Genomic DNA, 8,053 nt, shown 5'->3' on the forward strand with positions numbered 1-8,053 from the left:
CACACGTAGCCCCTTGGCCGTGCTGGTGCCCCTCACTCCCCCCCTCCTGCAGTCTCCTCAGCCCTACCAGTGCCCCCTGCCCCCCCAGCCCTGCTGGAGGGAGCCCCCAGCTGCCAGGTCTATGGGGCCACGGATCCGGGTCTATAGCCCCCCGCCTCCAGCAGGAAGCAGCAGCTACTGCGGCAGAGCACAGTCCAGCTCCTTCCCCGGTCGCTGCCTGCTGCAGGCTTGGGTGCAGGGGGCTGGCTCCCCGCTGCTGCATGCACTCCCAGGGGGACGGGGGGACCCGTGCCCCCCAGACCTGTGTGCGGGGCAGAGGTTGGGTGTGGGCTACCCACTGCAGGCTCGGGTTCTGCGCCGTACAGCTCTACCCCTGGGTCTCTGCAGCCCAGCGAGTGTGACCCAGTGCTTCGGGGAAGAGTGGGGTCGTGCAGGGATCTCCTTGCTGCTGTGACTCTGTGCCACCCTGGTGAGGTGTCCCCTGTGCACCTGGCAGCAGTGAGGGGTACAATCCTGTGCCACCGTGCGTGCAGGGGACGCATTGCCAGTGCAAATCGGAGCTCGCAGTGGCAAGGAGATTCCTATACATCTGCACTATTCCCTGCAGTGCTGGGTTGCACCTACTGGGCTGCAGAGGGCCCAGGGGGGAAGGCAGCAGGGCGGGGAGCCCATACCTGCAGTGGGCAGTCCACTTGCGCCCAATGCACAGATCATCTTGGAGTATGTGCAGTGATGGGGAGTCGGTCATTTCCCCCTCTCCCCCCACCAGATGAGCCACCTACTGTCCCATCGCACTCCCGGCTGGGGCCTGTGGTCGTGCAGTGCATCCCTGGGCCCCAAGCCACATGCACCGCCTGGCTGGGCAGGTGCCCCAGCCCTGCCCAACTCACTGCCTCCCTCCCTATGGCGGCCTCAATCCCCCCCCGCCCCCACTTACCTGCAGGAATTGCTCTCCAGGCTGTCTAGGTCCAAGTGCATACGCATGCACATGGCGCCCTTGCCTGACCGCCCTCCTCCCGCTCCTTCCCAGCCTCCTGCAGGCTGGACCTCTGCCAGCCTGCAGAGAACTTTTTGCAAAACTGCAAAATCTGTGGATTTTTCTGGTAAAACGAGAAATCCACATTTTCCTCCAGTAATGAGTAAAATCCACCATTTTCTCCTTTTCCCCCATGGGAAACGCAAAACCTTTATCCCTGATGATGAGTATCTGCAGCTCACCCTAAAGCTCATGTGAGCTGTGAATTCTCAGCAGTTCCCAGGAGAGGGGTTAATGGGATTTAGTCCTGAGAAAGGCCTGATGCACCACATATTTGAGCCCCTGGCTGTAACTGTAAGGTTCTGGGACAGCCAAATAATAGATAGCCCTCTGACCTATGACATGATTTCACCTCATTATTAGAGGCTCCTTCCAACAGAACCTTTGTGGGACAGGGGTAGATAATGACGACTGGTTCTCCTCCCAAGCAGACAAAAGTTGAATCTCCCTCTAGAAGCCAAGGGCTTGGCTAGCACTGAAGAGCACACATTATAGTTTTCCTACAACTGGCCCATGAAAAATCTATAGGGATTCATCAGGCTAATTATAGCTGCTTCCTAGTCTCTGATCGTGAGAGAAACCATCTTTCCCTGCTTGTATCCATTCAGAATAGCATTGCAGAGATCATGTCCCCAGTGAGTTGCTTTAACCATGTCTCTACTTCCCCCCCCTCCGGTGCTTAAGTATTACAAATAAGCTGTTGTAAACTTTAAGTCCCTTTGCCCACTATCTCTTCCTCATGTATAATCTACAATTCTGTATCCAGAGCTCAATTCCCACTTCCAGTGACAGGAGTCTCCATCACTCAGTTTATTAAACATTCAAGCAAGCACCTTCATCTCTCTTCCCCTGCTTCCTCTCCCCTGCCATCCTTCACATCTTTTCTAAAGGCTTTCCACATTGCTTACAAAAAACCCGAGACGATCAGACCACTGCTGAGACCACTGCTTACCATGTTGCCCAGTAACGTCGTCCTGTTTCCTTCTACTCACTCCCTTGTCTGTGGCCATCCAATGTCTTGACAGATTAAAGGAGATGCAAAACAGTCAGTCAGTCAGTGGTGCTTGGCGGTGGTGTGGGAGAAGAGCCCCGTGCGTGAGCGGCAAGCCTTCCCAGAGTGGCCAAATGTCCACTCATCAGATGGAGGTTGAACTGCACACTGCTTCCTGGCTTGCCTCTGGGCCTCAGCCTGGGCTCTCTGATGGCTCTTCATAGTGTCCGCACCAGCCTTGACCCAACTTCTCCAGATTGAATGGTTGTGGGCAGTGTTCTCGCAGTTATCAGTGGGAATGCTGAATTTCTTGAGACCTTGCTTGGCCTTGTTGCTGTATCAGAGATTTCGCCTGCCACTGTGTCAAAGGCAGTTCTTGAGCTGGCCGTAGACCTCAGCCTTCGGCAGACACTCTTGAGGCATGCACGCCACGTGTCCCAGCCAGGGAATCCTGCGAGCATCTGGTGTCGTCTGCTTAGACCAGGGGCGGGCAAAATAGGGTCTGTGGGATGGATCTGGCCCACCAGGCAATTTCATCCGGCTCATGGGTGCTCACCGACTAATTGTACCCTGTTGATCCCACGCACCTCACTTCCACCCTCGTGGGTGGACGGGCCTGGCCCGGTGAGCATGCAGTTTCTGGGCAGAGCTGCTGCTGCCACTACTGCAACTGCTGGGGGATCTGCTCAGCCTCCCCGGTGTCGTCATCACTCTGTGCAACAGGTATGGGAGTGGTGGGGGTGAGGGGAGGGAAGGGGGTAGCTGCAGCTGGATAGGAGCATGGAGCATGAGGTTGGGGCTGGTGGCAGCACGCAGCCTGTGCCCAGGGGGTGGTGGGATTGTGGAGCTCAGGTGGGCAGGGAGTGGGTGTGAGGAAGGATGGGAACCCCACACACATTGCCCCTGGGGTGCACAGCCTCCACCCCTGGTGGCAGCAGAAGGTAGTGGGTGCTTGGGGTGCTCAGGCATGGCTGCGCAGCGGCGCATAGCTTCGGCCAGCACTGCATATGGTGACAAGAAGTGCAGCAAGTGTGGCTTGTCTCTATTGCACAGGACTCCATGCGGTGTGAGTGCAGATCCTGGTACCCACTTGCCACTGGGGGAAGCCCTGCATGATGGGCATTCAGGCCACTGGCATGAACTTAATCTCATCTTGATCCGTCCCAGAAACATCTGCGATGTACTACATGCTCGAACAATGCATAGTGCTGATTGTGACATTAACCATGTCCTTGTCAGAGCCAAGCTCCAATCCTCCCTAAAAAAGATCCATCATGCAAAGCCAAAAAACAAAGCTCACCGCAACATTCATTAACAAGAAGGACTCTGACGCTTGTGCAAAGTTTCAATGTGTACATGAAAGTGTTTCTGAAAATGATCAACTCGAGTCCCCTAATTCTGACAGCTTGTGGGAAAATTTCAAGAACGAGACACCAGCTACTGCCAAGGATGTCTTTAGAACAACAGAATAAAAACAACCTGACTGGTTTGCAACATCTGAATATCTGCTGCTCCCACTCATAGAAAAGAAAAAGCAAGCTCGCCTAACTCTACTTCAACAAGTCCAGAATTCTCAAGCTCAAAGAGGCCAAGGCTGTGGTCCAGAAAGCCACCAGAGAGTGTGTCCGAAATATTGGCAAGACCTGTGCGAAAAGATTCAGATCTGCTTTCAAAGAGAGGACCTTTGTGGTACCTATGATGGAATCAGACGCACTTGGTCCGACTTGTAAAAAGACTGCAAACCTGAAAGCGAAAGATGGTCCCATCCTGATAGACAAGCGAGAACAACTTGACTGATGAACTGAGTATTACAAAGAACTCTACTCAAAGGATGCCGTTATCTGTGATACTGCCTTAGCTGCCATTCCCCAGCTTCCAACAATAAAGGAGCTGGACCAAACACTAGCTTTCAAAGATGTCACAGAGAAAGCTATCAAAGAGCTTGCCCCTGGGAAAGCAGTGGGCAACGATCAGATACCTCTGGAGATGCTAAAGGCGGGGGGGAGAAAGCTTGCAAGTGACACCCATGCACTTCTCTGTGCCCGCTGGGAAGAAGATCACATACCCCAGGATCTGAAAGATGCAAAGATAATTACTGTATACAAAAATAAGAAAAAAGGAACAGAGGAGACTCTGCACCAAGTGCTGTGGGATATCTCTGCTCAGCGTGGTTGGCAAGGTGCTTGCAAGGGTCTTGCTGAAAAGGCTCCAAGCCCTTGCTGAGGGAATCTACCCTGAGAGCTAGTGTGGGTTCAGAGCTGGATGCGCCACATGTCCTTCACAGTGCATCTGTTGCAAGAAAGAAGCCGTGAACAGCAGGCACCTCTCTGTGTAGCATTCGTTGACCTACAAAAGGCCTTTGACATGGTTAGTAGGAATGGCATCTACAAGAGCCTGTCGAAAATTAGCTGTCCACAAAAGGTGCTCTCCCTATTCACGGAGCTCCCTTGTCACAGACTGAAGTAATGACTGTCTTTTTGCTCTGTATTTGTACAGTGTCTAGTACCATTAGGCTTGTGAGTAGTAACTGATTTGGGTAGTATAAAGGAGTAATAATGAGTATTATTATAATAGAAGGGCTGTTGCCCTGTGCCAGCGTCCATTGGGAGAAAATGATTTCATTAAATATTTGGCACAACACAAACATCAGCGGAAGGGAGAGTTGGCACAGGGATATTGCCACTTGCTTTGGCTTTGCATCTGCAGCAAGAGAATGGCACCATTGTCACAATGCACCACTCTGTTCCAATGACATCTCTTTAATAAGACATTTCATATTTTTCTTTTGTAAATACTTAAAGGGTGTACTGGACTTGGCAGCTCTTGTTTTAACAATGTCTCTGTGGTAGAATTCCAATAATTTTCCTCGATTTATTTCTCATGCATTTAAGGACACTGTGGTCGTCCAACAAGAAACCTAATGGTGTTTATAATAAGCAGCAACAGAGGAGCCATTAAAAAATGCAAAGCAGTGAAATACATAAGAAAAATATAATGCGAATAAGAACATTTTCGTGAAGCCAGGAGGGAGAATTGGCTCTCTTGTTTCCAGGTGTAAAATGCACTTTGGGGGGAAAGATGAACCACTGAAATCTCATGTGAGCTAAATTTTGAAAGCATAAGGGTGACTTGTTTGGTGCCTAGGTCTTCTCCTGAGTCTCAACACAAGGCTGAATTTCCATGAGGAGACCAAAAGCAATGATGCTGAGATTCAGAAAGAGGAAAGAGTAAGGGTGTGAGTGACAAAGCAGAAACTGAGCACAGAGCAATGTATGCAAACCAACTCCTGCAAATAAGTGTGGCCTGAATCATGAAGAGGCTTCAGGAACTAAAGCAGCATGATTTGAAATGTCTGAGTCTTCCAAGAGGCACGTCGGATAGCTCAGTTATGGGGGTAATGTATTCATGAAGACTTCGGCTGTCTGTCTGTTAAACTGACAGACCAAAATCTATTTCTTATTACAGAAACTGCCATTGCTGTGTGTCCATGGAAAACTGGAACTGTGCTCTCAAGTGTTATGCTTTTTGGTTTGAAAGTGCAATTAGCTGACATCAGAGAACCTGCCACCTACCCTAGCTGGCAATATAGTTTCATTTGATTTTCCCGACATAATCCTATGCTATAAAAGTCTGGTTATTTAAACACAGAAGAATGATCACAAGCAAACACTAGGGATCTAATCATACTGGGCCTTATTTCTCCCTTCCCTAATGACTTGCCTAGTCATTGACTTGATGCAAATATGGATTAATTGCTTCCCAGCACCCATGGACCAGTGACTACCATCAAGCTCTGTCACACAAATCCCTGCCCAAAGCCCAGTGAGAGAAGCATTGTCAGGTAATTAAATGCAGTTGGAATCTAGCCAAATTAGACTGACAGGATCACCAGGCAGAAGTGTCAATGACATTGCAATGGTGACTGCCGTTGGGTCAGTCTGGAACAACTGGGAATAATGGTCTGCTTCATCGAGGACCTGTGACTCTGGACAGCTCTTATGTCTCATTCACTGGCATTCTTCTGAGCACAGCTAACGACTTTTTAAAATATCATTTTTCCAGGTTATGTTGCTTATTGCAAAGGTGGTTTAACATTATTGGGGTTGCTGGTAGTGTCTCCCACTGCTGCATTTATTCAGGGACAATGCCTTTTTCTGAATGATGTTAGGGTCTGTTAAAGCTCTAGATGCCACTGACCATATATGAAAATTAGGTATTATTATTATATGCATGCCCATATCTATCTATCTATCTATCTATTTATCTATCTATCTATGTATGTATGAGAATTATTATATCCATATATATATATGAGAGATATATATATATGGATATATGGAGATATATGGATATACGGATATATATATGTATATATAGATAGATAGATAGATAGATATATGGATATAATAATTGTCATACAACCACCTCTAAATAATAAAGATACGAAATAGGAGGCTTGCTTTTTCTTCCCACAAAGTTCAAGTGATGTGATTATTTGTATTATACATATATATATATATATATATATATATATAAAACTTGAACTTTGTGGGTTGAACTTTGTGGGAGGAAAGAGCGAGCCTCCTATTTCATATCTTTATTACTTAGAGGTGGTTGTATGACAATAGCCAGGACAAAGCTTTGCTTCTCTGGGTGTTTTTCATCCTTTTTTGTTTGTTTAATTCTGGTTGAAGAAAAGAAATGGGGAGTGCTTATTTGGTCCCATTGACAAGAATGGATGAAATCAGGATATCTATTTTAGTATAAGGATTGGGGGGGAAATGACTTAAATTAATTTTGTATAGCTGTAAATTCAAATGCGTAGCATTTACTGATTATTTTCCTGCTTAGGGATAATATGTTTTTCCATTAAAATGTCTCTCTTATTGTTATCTTTTTTTTACCATTTAACAGAGAGATTCAGGGTGAAGTTTGCCACCATTCAGAAGTCACACAATGCCTACACACCACTTAAGTTGTTTTCTATAGTAAACTCTGGCACGTCAAATCCTACAAGGAGCACTGATGTGGGGTTTGACTGCATAAGCCTTGTGCTAACCATCTGCATAGACATCAGCTGCTCACAGAAAAGACATCTACCAGTTTGTTAACAGGTCCTAATTCTGTTGCAGTGGAAATCCTTACTTCACTGGGAGGAGGACCAAACCCTTGGTCTTTATGGCAGACATTTAGTATGTTTGCAGCTGTTTGTTCACAAAGCCTCTCATGAACAAATTACAATTACAAATTACTCTTTTTTTTTTTTATTTTTGCTAACTTACAATTTGACGGTAGGGACTCATTAATATTTGCTGCTAGATACGGGCAATCAAGAGCTCATAAAATTGTCATTAAGTTGTTTACTGCCACTTTAATACATCTTGCTAAATTTCTGTTTTCCAGTGTTTACTGGAGCTGCTGTCTCTAATGACTCTGTTGTATATTCTAGCCCACAGAGACAGCTGCCTAGGCAGATGACGAACTTTTCTCAAGGCTTAGTGATGGGCTTTGAGCAATTATGCTGGTAAATGAAGAAACATTTATAAAACTGAAGACAAGCGTTTTTTTGTCTGTGTTCTTTCAGTGCCTGGAAGACCTTATCCGTGGGCATGAGAGCTTTCGAGACGTGGATCCACTTCTGCTGCCTGTGCAAGCCTGTATTTTATAGTGTAATAACACCGTGTCCAATCGTGACCGCTGCCATACTGATTAAATAAGGGATCAAGCAATCTTCTCAACTCAGATGAACCAGTCAGATTCTCCTGTAATGTGAAGTAACAACATTGGTATGAATGGAGCTGTACTGATTTACACCAGCTAATGATCTGATTCAGTTTGGCTTATTTTAAACGGGTGGTTGACTTAGCAGCTGTATCTGCAATGATTAAATTGGGGACAGCTGAGAAATTCAGTTTTGGCTGAGGAATGAATTAAAGCAGTTAAGGCAGGCAAAGTAGTTAAGAAATCTACATCTCTTGTAGATGTTCATAGTCTACAGACTGTAAAACTAAATGTGAAATGTGAAA

At 46.8% G+C, this 8,053-nt stretch overlaps 1 long non-coding RNA gene across 1 annotated transcript in view; it reads left to right on the forward strand.

The window, feature by feature from the left end:
- The window catches only part of LOC109311141, a 16,813-nt gene extending 9,223 nt beyond the window's left edge, over positions 1-7,590 (forward strand). The window contains exon 2 of the long non-coding RNA XR_002101431.1: positions 6,942-7,590. This is a non-coding gene — a long non-coding RNA (uncharacterized LOC109311141). The remainder of the gene's footprint in view (positions 1-6,941) is intronic.
- Positions 7,591-8,053: the final 463 nt, after the last annotated feature.

Source organism: Crocodylus porosus, unplaced genomic scaffold (assembly GCF_001723895.1).
Source record: "Crocodylus porosus isolate Cpor-Errol unplaced genomic scaffold, CroPor_comp1, whole genome shotgun sequence".
Lineage (NCBI taxonomy): Eukaryota > Metazoa > Chordata > Crocodylia > Crocodylidae > Crocodylus > Crocodylus porosus.